The sequence below is a fragment of the Miscanthus floridulus genome, chromosome 15 (assembly GCF_019320115.1).
Source record: "Miscanthus floridulus cultivar M001 chromosome 15, ASM1932011v1, whole genome shotgun sequence".
In the NCBI taxonomy this organism is placed as follows: domain Eukaryota; kingdom Viridiplantae; phylum Streptophyta; class Magnoliopsida; order Poales; family Poaceae; genus Miscanthus; species Miscanthus floridulus.
Window position 1 is genome coordinate 22,865,065 of NC_089594.1, and position 14,535 is coordinate 22,879,599.

Here is a 14,535-nt window from a genome sequence, read left to right on the forward strand (position 1 = left end):
CGATGTTTTGCCGAGGTATCGGAGAGTCGCCACTCCCCACTAGTCCTCGTTGGAGCACCCCGCGCAAGGGTGTAGCTCCACCTTGATCCACGCAAGGATCAAGTGCTCTCTACAGGTTGATTCTTCGACACTCCGTCGCGGCGAATCACCCAAAGCCGCTCACAACTTGAGTTGGGTCACCCACAAGCTCCGCCGGGTGATCACCAAGCTCCCAATCACCACCAAGCCGTTTAGGTGATGGCGATCACTAAGAGTAACAAGCACGAACTCTCACTTGACCATGCGAAGCCTAATGAGAAGATGGATGCACACTTGGCTACTCATGATTCACTAATGAGGCTACTCTCTTGGATTCACGAATCTCAATCACCTCACTAGGACCTTGCTCTTCTTAGTACTCACAAACGTGTCTCTCAGCCATTGGAATGAGTAAAAGTGACTCTACACACGAGTGGAGCTTCTATTTATAAGGCAGCCTAAAAAACGAACCGTTATGAGCTTCTGCGGGGTGACCGGACGCTCCGGTCAGGTTGACCGGACGCTCCGGTCAGTTCAACCCGCATTCCAGTGATAATGTGTTGACCGGACGCTGGCAGGGTCCGGTCACTACTGACCGGACGCGTCCGGTCGCATTAAACCCTCACTGGAACCTTACTGTACTCGACCGGACGCTGAACCCCTAGGGTCCGGTCAGCACTGACCGGACACGTCCAGTCGCAGATTCCCTTCTCTAGAACCTTACTGGAGTCGACCAAACGCTGCCTCTCAGCGTCCGGTCACTTGACCACTCCAGCGTCCGGTCGCACCGAACTCAGACTCTTGATCAAATAAACTGACCGGACCCTACGGCCAGCGTCCGGTCGCACCGGAGCCAGCGTCCGGTCAGCATTTGACCCTCCGTTCACTTCCAACTCTCGAACATATGTGAATGAAGTTTGCTCCATAGGATCATAGGGCTGTTGTGGAGCTACCTAGTGCTAGTTTTAATAAGTGTGCACCATACCTAACTCACTAGACTCACCTAGGTCAAGCTACCCGTCCATATCCCCCTTAATAGTACGACCAAAGGAAAAACAAAGTCCTAAACTACTCTAAGTGTCTCTCCAACTCCAATCGACACTTAGAACTAGTCATCCTTAACCTTGTCGTCCATCCTTTGAAAATCGAAACGATTTCCATCGTAGGGGCATGACAACCTTGATTGCCCAATTGATCTTCATTACCATGACCTAACTTAATTGCCTCTGCAAAACACACGTTAGTCATAGTAATCTTGTATTGTCATTAATCACCGAAACCCAACTAGGGGCCTAGATGCTTTCAGGTCCCCTTGTGCCGCTAATGCTGCAATGGCTGCAGCACCTACACTTGATAGTGCAACACAAGAACCAGCCCAAGATGAAGAAGGTGCAGCACAAGGTGCGACATAAGGTGAGGAGGTAGATGAGGTTACACCTTCCCCTGGCAGTGGCAAGAGAGCGGCAAATTCTAGTGTACTGTACCTCAAATTCTAGTGTACTGTACCTCAAATTCTTATGCTATTTTTTCATATGTGCAGACAAGTACTATGTTGTGGACGCGGGCTATCCTAATCGTCCAGGTTACCTAGCTCCAAACAAAGGTGAAAGGTATCATTTACCTGAGTGGTATCGAGGTATGGAACTATATACTTCAAAAGAGAAGTTCAACCGGATTCATTCATCTATTCGTAATGTTATTGACCGTTCATTTGGAGTGTTAAAGATGAAGTGACAAATTCTTTATAAGATGCCTTCCTATTCCATGCTCACACAAAAGAAGGTTGTAGCTGCTACCATGGTTCTCTACAATTTCATACGTGAGCATGCTAGTGGGGATGTGGACTTTGATAATTTTGATCGAGATCCGAACTATGTGCCGACCATCTCGGAAAGGTACAACAAATATGTTGTGTCTCAACATGCCTCTGATGGATCCACTTCGGAATCAAGCTTTGTGACTATGGACTCATTTAGCAATACTTTCTTTGGCTACATCCGTCGCATGAGCTTGGAATTAATGCAATCATATTTTCAAACTATGGACTTGTATCGCATTAGCTTGGAATTAATGTAATCATATTTTCAAACTATGGACTTGTATCTCGGATTATTTGGTTGGACATGATTATCTTGTAATATGTTGGTACTTTAATTTAATTCACATGCTTGTTTTGCTGCTGGACACATCATTGAAGTACACTCATGTCAACCAAGGGCAAAGTGGGCAATCCACACTGATAAAAACACCATTCTGGAGCTGAGAGTACCCTTCTTGCCAAACACCTCCGTCAGACAGCTCAACTCCACTCAGAACCAGCTCCACTTGGATTTCTAGAGTGGAGCTACTCTATTTAGAGTTGGAGTCATGCTAAACAGGCCCTAAATCACAGCTCTCCTTCTCTTGCTTAGATGGAGCTCCGCCACTAAAACCCTTCTAGTTGTAGTTGAGCAGGAGAGGGATGCTGGTGACAGCCACGAATTTGAAGATGATGGAAAATGCAGAGGAAAGTTGCGTTGGCTGTAGATTACTCTTATTAAGACTTATTTGGAGGTCATAGTTCTAAGAAATTTTTATGTTAAGAGACCGTAGTTTTAGAACCTAAAGACATGAAAAAACACAATTTATAAAGAAAAAGGGCCCATGGTTAAAGTGTAAAACCATAAAATGCTTTTTTTTTTCTAGCAATACATGGCTTCCAAAAGAACAAGATTGGCTACATCTGTACACCTCATGGATTTCCAAAAACAAAATATTTTGCAAAACAACCCTCGAGCACCTTATTATATCATTTTGTTGATACTGGTTGGTCAAAGGCAACCCGATTGTCCATTCAAAAAAAAAAGAGCCCAGTTTACGGAATCCGATAGGTGATACTAACAAGTACTGGTACTAGTGTACTACTAACAAGGGCAAATATAACTTGCACCAAAGTGCAGATTCAGACTTCCAATCCATCCCCACAAACAAGTTATGGTGCCTAGCATGTGGTGTTTACATTTTTTAGAGTAAAACAGAGTTCATGAGAGGCATAGCACATGAAGAACAAAAGCTCCAGGATTTGCAAGTGAGTAATGGAACAGAGTTCATGAGAGGCATAGAACATGTAGAACAAAAGCAGCAGGATTTGCATATGAGTAATGGATCAGCGACCTCGCCCCTCAGAACCATGGGAAACGATCCACAGGAGTCAACTCCAGCAGCACATCCGCAGAAGCCCTGGGCCAGAGACGGAGTTCCCTTCGGGCTGCCTCAAGCTTGGCTGCATGCTCCGGCTTGACCTGCGAATGATGGTACACGATGCTCATTCTTTTGAGGACCCTCGCGTTCATCACCAGGAACTTGCAAATGCCCCCACAAGGATGGCCTTCCAAGAGCGAATCAGTGTAGAAGGTGACACTTGACAGGTGATACAGAAATCCGTCTGCAGTTATCTGCTTCTCCCAAACCTCCGCAGCTAAGGGCACAGGGCTTCCCAGATGCCGAAGCTCCTGATAACACAAAGGTGAACTATTTTACGAGCAGTTAACAGGAAATATAACAGAATGGAAAGCATCAGCTGTCTAGGACTTACAATGATTCTGAGATCCTTGAGGTTGGGGGAGCTGTACAGCAAGCATGAAACTAAGGAAGCAAGAGTTTCATGATTGTGATCCAGAGTAAGGCTGAGTGATTTCAAGCCAAGTAGGTACTTTTTCTTTGGCAAACTCATCAATGTTGAAGCCTTGGCCATGCTCAAAACCTAATCAAAACACAAATAGATGAAAGTTTGCACCTTCTGTAAACTACTTTGTATTGTGAAAAAGATCATTTGAATAGGTTTCCAATGACTATGCTTTATTGCACTACTCAATTCTTGTCATGTGAACTGAATCAAGTGTTAGTCCTAGAACAGAGATAGACTAGCCTAAACATTGGACATTGCTAGGATTATTACAAACTGCATAGAAGAAGAAAAAAAAATCAAAACTCGAATTTTATTATATGAGAATAGAAACAGCAAAGCCAGACGCCCTGCATGTACTATATTTTACATGATACTGTACTAGCCAAATATGGACTATACATGAATATACGCTGAGGACTAATTTCTAAACTTAAAAGTTAGATATTCTCTGGAAAAAGATATATCATCTGCAAGAAATACCAATCCTCAAGTAATAAATACAGTGAACATACGCTGATGATCTGGTGGGATGCTAGACTCACCAACACAACTACCACCACGTTCTTCTCCATAGTAGGACTGATCACAAGCAACAACAAACAAGTCCAAGCCAATGGCTTATGCACGATGAAATTCCAACAGGAAGTGCTTCAACATACTTCTTATACCAAAAAGGGGAATCTTAAGTAAATTATTCTGAATTATCATATCAAAAAGATGTGTCTCCCATATATTTCTCAAATCTATATACCTTGATATATATGTGACAAGATTAGATTTTATTGGATAGCAGCCTGCCCTTGATCAACTAAAAGATTTTCATTGTAATGAGCCATTGATGAGCAAGTAACAATTACAACAATTCAGGGCTCAAATCTGGTACTTGTAGATATGTCATCTCTTCTCTTCTACAACAGTATATAGATTGTAAGAGCAACTCCAACAGCTGGGTTAAAATTAGTAGCCAAATTATATAGTTTAGCCATTTTGTAAAATAGAAAACTCATTAAAAAAGAAGAGGTCTACAACAGGCTTGCTATTTCTCATCTTTCAGATAGCTAGCATCCGTGGTTGGCTTTATATGGCCACCTAAAATCAAGGGATAGCCAACTTCCTATTTTACAAAGCCAGATAACAGATCTATTGGAGCCTAATTTTTACTATACAAATTCTAAAATAGCATCCAACACAAGAATAGCCAAGCTGTTGGAGTTGCTCTAAGTGTATGTTATTCCAACATTAACTAGTACCATCCTTGAGCTATCCACAATAGTTTTGTGGTGAGATGGGACAACCTTGAAATACCAAGTGCCAATAGTGAAGGATGCATGACAGTAGCACACATTAAAATGAAGTGTGATATGCTATCATTGCAAGAAAAATGGAGGAATTATGACAAGCAATAGAGTATGATAAAAGACTTGTTTTTTTTTATCTCATCATCGTGGAAGCTGTGATGTAAGTATAAAATTTTTCACCTTGCAATTTAACATGACCACACTAAATGATGTGAGTAGTTAGCGAGCCAAAAAGATGCACACTGAGCCAAAACAAACTAACCTGGGAGTATTCAGTCGATAAGTGCAACTGGAGCGTCTTGTTGCAGCTGAGTGCACTGAGGAATGTTTCCATGTTCTTGATCTCATCTGTCTGCTTGTGCTCCCTCTCAGCCATCTTCTTGTAATCAAGCATCTCCTCGATTTCATGAATGGAGTACTCCCTGTTGGTGTCCATGGTGTCGTGGAGGCTCCAAGAATGCTCAGGGTAGCCGTAGGAGAGGCTCAGCCTCACCATATTCAGTGGCTGTGCCCTTGCCTTCTTCAGGGAGATGCAGAGCGGGCGATACGAGTAGATGTCTAACTTCTTGAGGCACGGCGCGCGTATGACGATGTTTCGCGCCATGTGGATGTCATGGATCTCCAGACGCTCTATGGCCGAGCACCGGGAGATGATGAGACGGATGTCGCTGTCCCTCGCGACCACGTTGCGGAGGCGGAGCGACTGCAGGGCGCGCAGGGCCACCGCAGTGGCCCTGCTCGGCACCTGGAGCCGGCAATTGTAGAGGTCCAGCGAGGTGAGCGTCGTGCAGGTGTACACAGCGTCGGGCAGCGCGTAGCACTCTTTGTAGTCGGTGTTGGCGATGCTGGAGCCCGCCGCTCCCGCAGAGCTCGCGGAAGACCCAGGGAAACCACTCGCCGTAGAGGCCCATGAATCTGCAGTCGATCTCGGCGCGGCGGTCGAGGACGCAGCGGAGGGCGCGCATCCAGCGTGTCTGGTCCTCGTCGCCCTCGTCGGCGAAGCCGCGGCGGTTGAAGGTGGCGGGGCGGAGACGAGGCGCGGGAGCGTGGCGAAGACGCGGGGCCAGCGGCGGGAGAGCACGACCGTGGCCGCCGCGTCGCGGAGCGGCAAGCGGACGAGGATGGCGTGGAGGGTGGCGTCGTCGAGCCCGCCGAGCCGGTCTTCCGCGCCAGCGTCGGCGCCGGCTTGCTGAGGCGAGCTCCTTGCCCTCTTCGTCGACGGCGGCGTGCGTTCCTGGTCCATGGGAGGAGGGGAGGAATGAGAGGAAAGAGGGGGAAGGGGAGCGAAGATTTTGCTGCTGATGGCAGGCGTGCTTTCCTTTCCCGCCAGATTGTGCAATGCGCGCCCTTTTTCCGATCTTTTTTGGAGAGGGAAATGTAGAAACCTTCGGCCGAAAAGCCGCGCAGGCAAAATTTGCTATCTTTCCGATGGGTCGGTGCTATATATGGCCAACGGGCCGGCCCGGTCCGGCACGGCACGGGCCCGTGCCAGCACGGCCCGATAGCCAACGGGCCGGCACGGCACGCCGTGCCTCACTGGCCCACGGGCATGGCCTCCGGCCCAAGCACGACCCAATGGGCCAATTTTCATGTCGGGCTGGGCCGCGAGGCACGGCTATTTTCACAGGTCGTGCCAGCCCGAGGCCCACAAGAGAGGGAAGGGGAGAGCAGGAGGCAGGGCGCCACGGGAGGCGGCCGCTGCCGCTGGCGCGCTCGCCCTGGAGGTGGGGCTGCGCGGGGACGCCACGCGCGGGAGGAAGACGGTTGCGTGCGCTTGAACCCTAGATCCGCCACCAGTGAGCGCGCTCGCAGCAGATGCCACCGCCTGGACTGCCTTGGGCTCGCCGAATCTGAGGGAGAGGGTGGGGGAGGGTGCCTCCGTCGCTAGCTCGCCGGATCTGAGGAAGAGGGTGCCACCATCGCTGGCTGCTCGCCGAATCTGAGGGAGAGGGGAGAAAGAGGGTGGGGGAGGGTAGCGCCGCCGCCACCACTGTCTGGAGAGATGGAGGAGGGAGGTCGCGAGGAGGGAGGAGGGGCGCGGTGCATGGCCGAGCGAAGCGGAGAGGGAGGTCGCAAGGGCGAGGAGCGGAGCGGAGAAGGGCGAGGCGCGGGCGCGTGGTGCCGAGCGCGCCGTAGAGAGGGAGAGGGTATAGATGCCTGGGAGAGGACAGGGGGAGGCAAAGCTGATGGCCGATGCTGCTCGTGGCTGGGGAAAGGGGGACGGCGTCGGCGACCAGGGATACAGGGAATTGGGGAAATGAGATAGGGTTAGGGGGGGAGCCGGGGAGGTGAGCTGGGGGCGCGGGGAGGCCTGGGAGGTCGCAGGCTGGGCCGCTAGCGGACCGGCTCGACTGTAGCAGGCCGTGTCGTGCCGGCCCACGTGCCTGGGGTAAGGCCCAGGCACGGCCTGCAACTCTGAGCCAGGCCAGCCCGGGCCCGCTAGCCTCCATGCCGGGCCGACGGGCTCGGGCTGCATGACCAACTATGGTCGGTGCATGCAGGGGAGGTGGTACAGGCGAGGGCGCCGCGATGCGACGCGGGTCGAGGGTCACGGCGACGGTGGCGGCCTAGGCCGCTGGGCCCTGCGAAATTCAAGAATGGGTTGAGCATCTGATCAGGCGATTTTTCTCATTGGGCTTGGACCAGTGCACCAATTAAATCAATATACCATTGGAATATACGGGTAATGCTAAAGAAGATACACCCACAATCTTAAAAAAAAAATCAGACACTCTGCTCCGTGCTCGCTCTAGCACAGCAACCAGCCCAACAGACCCATCTACGTTCTCTCTTCTATCTACTCCATCTACATTGCGACATCCGACAGAAATCCCCAACTCCTCGCTTCGCTCGTTGCGGCGCTCACCGCGCCGTCCGTTCACCCGAAGCCACCTCGCGTGCGGTGCCCCTATCCCGCGTCGAGCTACGACACGCGGCGCACCGTGCTCCATCCCCTGTCGCACCCACTCCGCCTCGTCGCGTCGTGCCCGGCCCCTGCCCCTATGAGCCATGACCCGTCCCTTGCAACATTGAGGTGCTACCGACACCGCCGTTCCCTACCAGGAGGGCACGGCCGCTGTCGACGCCGGCGTCTTCGCGACGCTCGAACTCAGCTCGCGACATCACGAGATATAGAGTGGCCAGACCTGGAGCGGGCTTCTCCACTACACCTCACGCTCCCTTTCTTCCTCAGATGTTCACAAGCACGTGTTGCAAGCGTATATTTCAAGTGTTTGAGGTGTTTCATATGCATATTGTAAGTGTTTCATGCGGATGTTGCAAAAGTAGATCGGAATGTTACATATATTGCAATAGCTATACACGTATGTTGCAAGCGTCTATTTCAAATGTTTCAGCTGTTTCAGACGGATGTTGCACGGGGTTTTATCTGGGTGTTGCATATGTTTCACACTTATGTTGCAAGTGTTTTATCTAGGTGTTGCATATGTTTCACACTTATGTTGCAAGTGTTTCATGTGGATATTGCATATGTTTTCAACACGTGTTTCCCTCATGTTTCAGACATATATTGCAAGTGTTTCAACAGTTTTGGACGTATGTTGTAAATGTTTCCTCTAAATGTTGCAAAAGAAGATCTGATGTCGCAGTGGACCCCATCTGCAGCAGTCGCCTGCTATAGTTGCTGGACCCACCTGCATGCGCGTGGGTGTGGAGGGGCACGAGCGACAGGCGCGGAAAACCGTGCAGGCGTAGATCGAGATGGAGCGGGCATGGGACATGGAGCGGCGCGGGACATGGAGCGGTGAAAGTGCATTTGCCCCCTATGTGGGTTTTGGTGTATTGATGACATTTAAATTAGGAACTAATGTGATCTTAATGAGATATGTCGCAGCTATTAGTCCCATGAAAAATTCAAAGAGTTGATAAAGATGAAATGGTATCCCTCAATTCTTGAAGTTGTAAAGGCAGACGAACTCAAAGCACTATCCAAGGGTTTTATATTTTACTTTTGAGTTTAGGATCCGCCACACTATAAAGAGGGATGCAAACTTAGTTGGTCTGAGAAAGATAGAGTGCTCAAGCATAAAAATAAAATTAAAAGAGAAACACTCTAGCACTCCACGAGTACGTAGAATATTTTTCAGTGATTGTTGTTGTCGAAAGTCCCGACATATGCCGGAAGTCACGACTCACGTCGGAAGTCCTGACGTCCAGTCACTTAGGCTGCACGGTGACCATGGCTGTCGAAAGTCCCAACGAGTCCTGACCCAGGTCGGGAGTCCCGACACCTGGGGTTTTGCTGGCCGACTAACTGCGCCCGTCGAAAGTCCCAACGTACATCGGGAGTCCCGACAATCAGAAGTCCTGGCGTTTGTCGGGAGTTCCGACATTGACTTGCTCGTGCGAACTTTAACCCTACGTCAACAATGTTTTCTATTAATGTTGGAAGTCCTAAGATCTGCGTCGAGACTTCCGACGTAGATCTGAACGGTTAGATTTCTACTGTGAGTATAAATAGCCCCCTCCTCACTTCTAACCATCATCCACTCATTCACTGCTCACCAACCTTCGTCCAAAACATCTCCCGAGCATTCAAGGCACCCCTCTCCTATCCTCTTTGCTCCAATCTTCGATTCCCCTAGGGTTTTGAGTGAAAGAAGTTTGGATTAAGTGAGAATCACTTTGGCAAGCTTGAGCACTTGATTTCTTCGTCAAGCCGGTTGAATTTGCGTCTATTACTCTTAGAGCTTTGCCCCTAGCTGGCTAGACGTTGTCCAAGAGCTTCCAACTTGTGGAAGAGCCTTAGAAAGTTTGTATTACCCTTGATTTCTTAGTGGAAAGCTCAAGTGATCTTTGTGGTTGCTTTTAGAGAGGCAAGGAGGTGAAAGAGACTCCGACCTTTGTGGTCACCTCAACAATGAAGACGTAGGAGCTCCTTTGTGGGGTTGCCGAACCTCAGGATAAATCCTTGTGTCCCATATGCTTGTTGTTGTGTTTGCTCCAGATTACTTGTATTTGTTTGTCTCTCTCTCCCGAATTTTATTTTAGGGTTTGGACTTGATCTACGGTTTGAAGGCATTTCGACGTCAAGGGAGTGACCCAACATCTTAACCAAACCACTAGGAAGTGGGGTTGTAAGATTATTTATCCGCAAAGTTAAATTTGGTAGTGCTTTTCTAGTTCACGTAGGCGTCGGGACTTCTGATAGTTTGTGTCGGAACTTCTGACGATGTCGGGAGTTCCGACCCAAACTGTCGGGACTTCCGACATTGACTGACAAATTTGAACTTAGTATTTGTAGTTAATTTTTAGATACGCCTATTCAACCCCCTCTAGGAATTGTTAGATCCTTTCAAGCGGGCATGGGACACGGAGCGGCGCGGGCCCCCACGTGAAGCAAGCGTGAGACGCAGGCGTCCGAACGCTAGCCCCCGTCGGGATGTTCGGGCGGTAGCCCTTCCCTACAAATAATCGTCTAGATTTGCAACACAAGCTTGATTTCACCAGATAATTTTTTGTTTGAATTAACATAGCACAATTAGAAAATTGTATTTGTAACAATATATGTATAGAAACCCTAGCAACACGGATTACATAATTTGTCCTTGATACAACTTCAGGAAAGCACCATATAAAAATTGAAAGCTATGTGTGCCAACAATTAGTGATATAGCGTAAACTAATACTCTCCCATTTAAGTTATAACATGTTTTGGCTTTTCTAGATACATTGATTTTAGGGTGTGTTTAGTTCCATGGATATCCATGGATGGGACATGGATATTCATGGATACAGGGTGTTTGGTTGGATGGACAAACTGAACCTGGATATCCACAACAGGGAATATTCTAGGTAAATGCTAGATATCTTGGCCCTCAAAAATCTGACGGATGAGGATATCCACATGTTGATTAGCGCATGTTTTATGTGACAATTAGAGTAGTATAGTGCCAATTAACATATTTTATTTTTAATTAGTGATTATAATGACAAGATTAGTGTCGGTGCATATTTATTAGAGTATAATTAGTTGTTATTATTTTTAAATAATAGATATAATTAGTCAAGTATTCTCATCCCATGCACTCTCATCCATCTAACCAAACAGAAAAATGGCTCGTCTCATCCATCCAACCAAACAAACAACATGGACATCTATATCGAAATCCATGGATGGTCATATTCCATCCACCCTTGTCATCAAATCAAATACACCCTTGTTATATATCTAGACATAGTGCATATTTAAGTATATAACAAAAGTTATGTACCTAGAAAAACTAAAACATCTTATAATTTAGAATAGAGAGAGTATTAGTGGGTTGTACACAACGTCCGCTAGGTTCCTGTTATTAGTGGATTTTCGAGGAAGGCAAACTAATATATGCAAGTCCCCTTTTTATCACATATTTGTGGCATATTGATTCATCTTGTCAGTTATTACAGCATATAGCTTATTATCTAAACATATGAAGAATAAACAACTCCAATCTAAAAGTCCAGTAAAAATTAATAAATTTCTACAGAGGAAACAACGACCATATAAACAAATATAATATAAAAAACAAAAAAAGGGAAGAAGAAGGAGAAGAAATAGCACCAGAGCAACGGAAAAAATGTCCTGGCCCTGAAAAACAAAACAGTCCCTATGATATGAATTGAAACATTTTTAAATCCTAAATATAAGTGTTTTATGTGCAGTCTAATGGAAAATGTTCATCAACTGAGGATAATATATTGCTTGACATATATCTCCGACTACCATAGTACTCTGGAGATGCTGATACAGGAAGTAGCATGTAAAGGCTTTAGGAAGAGAGGGATTATGCCATGAATCTTTAGGATTAACTCCGATTTTGAAGTATAAACAAAGGATTTGGATCCCAATCCCCCCTTCAAAAATAGGCCTTAAGTGTGATCCAAAGAATGTTATATGTATAAGCGATGAAGCAAATTTCAACTCACAACTAAAGATAACATAGCATGACCGCCAAAAAGCACCCAAGCATATATAAGTATGCATTGTCAGAGTACAATTTTCTTTTTCAAACTGGATTATTGTTTGAAAGAAGGGATTGCAAGTGTCATGAGAACTAACATATCAGAAATTTGGATTTTTTTGTAGATCTGCGGAAGGATCTGTTGATTGGCGTTGATGGATAACAGATCTTTTTTACCATGAGGATTGACTGATCGGGGTTGTGGAACAACATCAGCTAGGCAGGATTAAAAAGTTTTGTGCCCAAAACTTGTGCATTGTCGTACAATCGTATTGTAAAGGAAATAACTAACAAGCGATGTAGGAGAGTTACCTCATCCTGGCACATGCTCTTCACCTCGTACGGAACCCACCTTGTGGCTTCCTTCTGTATACTATTCCTCTGTTCCTACAAGACACATGAAAATTATAATTAATAGCTAAGCCTAATTAAACAGAAACAAATGACAGTAGGAAGGATAACGTTGCAAAAAAATAAAAATAAATAAATAAATACATCTACTGATCTACATACCATAAGCTACAGGTGCGGCAGCTGAAGAGATAGGCCCAGTTTAGTTCCCCAAAAATTTTGCAAAATTTTTCATATTTTCCGTCACATCGAATCTTTGGACGCATGCATGAAGCATTAAATATAAATAAAAAATAAAACTAATTACACAGTTTAGACGAAATCCACGAGACGAATCTTTTAAGCCTAATTAGACTATGATTAGACACTAATTGCCAAATAACAACGAAAATGCTACAGTGGTCATTTTGCAAAATTTTTTGCATCTAAACAAGGCCATAGTGAACAAGGTCGCTAGGTCCCTGTGCACGGCCATACAGGCTGCAATCATCAATCGCCGGTGACACGGTGTCACTACTGATGAGATGGTATTCCGCAACATAGGCTGGTTGTACTGAACTTGAACGTATATGGATAACACTGTCACCCTCAACGGTAGGCAGCACCCTAGAGGAGACACTCATGCTCCTCTCTCCAACAATCAAACAATTGTCTCCGATGCTCTTCATTGGGAGGAACCTTTGCTGCACAAGGTCTGCAAGTTTGTAAACCAAAATCCGCGACATAGATGAATCCTTGTGGCCAATCAGCAGGATGTTCGAATCAGATTCCACCAGACACGTTGGCAGTAGAAGATTGCATACAGGGATTGTGGCAATCAGTCTGGGCGGTTTCAGCGAAAAGCCTGATGAGGTTGCCCCATCCTGAACTGGTGGATCAATCTGGAGAACCTGGTGTACATTTTTGCCACATGAACTGACTAGGAGTATGCAGGATGTACAGCTTGCCTCTGAACGGGAAAGGTGTGTGGCATGACGGCAATGGCCAGCTTGCCAGAGTCCATTGCTCGTCCAGGGAAGAAGCGAAGGCCACACGGTGTACCTGATGAAGTGCAAGCACGATGGTGATGGCTCCTCCTCCTCCTCGAGTGCCGAAGGAAGCAGCAGCACACGCCATGTTCGTGAGCTTTTTGAGCCTGTAGGGCGCAGGGCAGCTAAGCAGCACCGTGCCCAGTTGCGGGAGGAGGGGGCCAAGCGGTGGCAGCTCGGTGACGTCGCCGGTGAAAGGGTGGAGGAGGCGGACGGCGCTGTCGTTGTACAGGTCCCGTAGCAGCAGCAGGAGGCCGTCGACGGAGTCGATGGCGCAGTGTCCTGGAGGAGCGGGATCCGGCCGCGCACCATGCGCCCCGTGTCGAGGCTGAGGAAACTGGCGTAGCCGCCCAGGCCGGAGTGGCCGGGGTAGAGGCCGTGGCCCTCAGGGAGCATCATCCAGCGCCGCGGGTGGAACAGCGGGTCCGTCACGTCGCGGCCGCGCGGGGAGTCCGTGCCGGACCGCCAGCCGCGGCAGACGGCCCGGAAGCGGACGTAGTCCAGCAGCAGGTCGCCCGCGGCCAGTAACCGCGACGCGACCAGGCGGACCAGATCTTCGGGCAGCGACGCCCATCCGGGGTCCGAGCTGCGGCGGCGCTTGCTTGTGCTGGCAGTGGCATCCCCCTCGGCACCCGGTGCCGGAGGCGACGGCATCTTGATGGATTGGAGATTGCACTCCCGACCTCGCCAATCTGATCCAGTAACCAGAACAGGATGGAACGCATAAGAATGAAATTTCCGCTCGTGCAACTCGAATCCCCAAATCACATCTCAAAACCGACCGATCTGCCGACTGATGACGCGGGCGTGAGGACGAAAAGCACGACGTCACAAAAAGTCGGTGCTTGCTCTCGCTGCCGACGTCATGGGCAACCATTCTTGTAATCATGTAATTACAATTACTGATAAAAAATGATACCTATTATTAATAAGCTAAGAGCATCATCACTTGATTGAGCAACTGCAATTCCCTTTCTAAAAAATCACAATCCCTCGAAACCTTCCCTCTCAATAAAAAAAACCAACAATATTTTTTCTCAACCCCCTTTCTTTCTCTTTGGTTCACTGACATCTAGAGCCAACGGCCAACGCTACCATACCAAGTGAGCGTTCATGCCTGTGTTCATCTCATCATTTTATAGGCTACCTATAGCACTAAAATATTGTTACACATTGTAACGCTTTTGGTGTTAGGCACATGTTAAGAAGTG

At 47.6% G+C, this 14,535-nt stretch overlaps 1 pseudogene; it reads right to left on the reverse strand.

Moving 5' to 3' along the window:
• Positions 1-3,014: 3,014 nt before the first annotated feature.
• Positions 3,015-13,999, reverse strand: LOC136508891 (F-box/FBD/LRR-repeat protein At2g04230-like; annotated as a pseudogene).
• Positions 14,000-14,535: the final 536 nt, after the last annotated feature.